At 52.3% G+C, this 985-nt stretch overlaps 2 non-coding genes across 2 annotated transcripts; both read left to right on the plus strand.

Annotated features, from left to right (window-relative positions):
• The first annotated feature begins 283 nt into the window (after nt 1-283).
• LOC119347846 lies at nt 284-402 on the plus strand. Its single transcript, XR_005168563.1, has one exon. It is a non-coding gene; the product is annotated as a 5S ribosomal RNA (ribosomal RNA).
• A 297-nt stretch (nt 403-699) lies between these two features.
• Nucleotides 700-818, plus strand: LOC119347845. Its single transcript, XR_005168562.1, has one exon. It is a non-coding gene; the product is annotated as a 5S ribosomal RNA (ribosomal RNA).
• Nucleotides 819-985: the final 167 nt, after the last annotated feature.

Consider the following 985-nt stretch of genomic DNA (forward strand, 5'->3'; position numbering starts at 1 on the left):
TCGCGCCGCTTGCAAAACAAAACGCACGTGTAAGTAATATATTTACCGTGTTTTATTATTTTGCACGAGTGCGGTAAGTCATAGCTGGGTGCTCACGATTCACGGGTCCAGCGTCGGCGTTGTGGCGCGGCAAGCGTGCACTGGTGCGGTTGAGAGGGAGGGGTGGAAACCGCGTTAAACTCGTCTCCGTAGTTGAGAGGGAGCGGCCAAAGCAATGTACAATCGTCTTTGTAGTGGAGCTGGGAGGGGCAAGGATAAGGGACGAAGACCGGGGTAACATGTCGGATGCGATCATACCAGCACTAAAGCACCAGATCCCATCAGAACTCCGAAGTTAAGCGTGCTTGGGCGAGAGTAGTACTAGGATGGGTGACCTCCTGGGAAGTCCTCGTGTTGCATTCCCTTTTTAATTTCTTTCGCGCCGCTTGCAAAACAAAACGCACGTGTAAGTAATATATTTACCTTGTTTTATTATTTTGCACGAGTGCGGTAAGTCATAGCTGGGTGCTCACGATTCACGGGTCCAGCGTCGGCGTTGTGGCGCGGCAAGCGTGCACTGGTGCGGTTGAGAGGGAGGGGTGGAAACCGCGTTAAACTCGTCTCCGTAGTTGAGAGGGAGCGGCCAAAGCAATGTACAATCGTCTTTGTAGTGGAGCTGGGAGGGGCAAGGATAAGGGACGAAGACCGGGGTAACATGCCGGATGCGATCATACCAGCACTAAAGCACCGGATCCCATCAGAACTCCGAAGTTAAGCGTGCTTGGGCGAGAGTAGTACTAGGATGGGTGACCTCCTGGGAAGTCCTCGTGTTGCATTCCCTTTTTAATTTCTTTCGCGCCGCTTGCAAAACAAAACGCACGTGTAAGTAATATATTTACCGTGTTTTATTATTTTGCACGAGTGCGGTAAGTCATAGCTGGGTGCTCACGATTCACGGGTCCAGCGTCGGCGTTGTGGCGCGGCAAGCGTGCACTGGTGCGGTTGA

This window comes from Triticum dicoccoides, unplaced genomic scaffold (assembly GCF_002162155.2).
Source record: "Triticum dicoccoides isolate Atlit2015 ecotype Zavitan unplaced genomic scaffold, WEW_v2.0 scaffold7707, whole genome shotgun sequence".
Classification (NCBI taxonomy): Eukaryota; Viridiplantae; Streptophyta; class Magnoliopsida; order Poales; family Poaceae; genus Triticum; species Triticum dicoccoides.